The following is a 313-nucleotide window of genomic DNA, read 5'->3' on the forward strand; positions in this document are numbered from 1 at the left end:
CATCCTTAACAGCACATGAACTGCGAGGAAGGTACTTCAAAAGCAACACCTTCAAAAAAAGAGTGACACACAAGTGTAGCCGTTGTTCGCCAACCGCTGAATGGCAGGTTTTGAGTTTTCATCCCTAGAGAGCATGTCCGAGTAAATCTTCAAAACAATGCATTCAAGAAGCAAATGATGCACAAGCACCGTCATTGACAAGTGCAACCAGCAAAGACCGAACCTTGGGTTTTCACCCATAGCTCAAGAAACGATACTCAGGAGAGCACCACCAAACCGAAGACACCGTGCGCCACTACCACCACTTTTCAAA

The sequence above is a fragment of the Triticum dicoccoides genome, chromosome 1B, assembly GCF_002162155.2.
Source record: "Triticum dicoccoides isolate Atlit2015 ecotype Zavitan chromosome 1B, WEW_v2.0, whole genome shotgun sequence".
NCBI lineage: Eukaryota > Viridiplantae > Streptophyta > Magnoliopsida > Poales > Poaceae > Triticum > Triticum dicoccoides.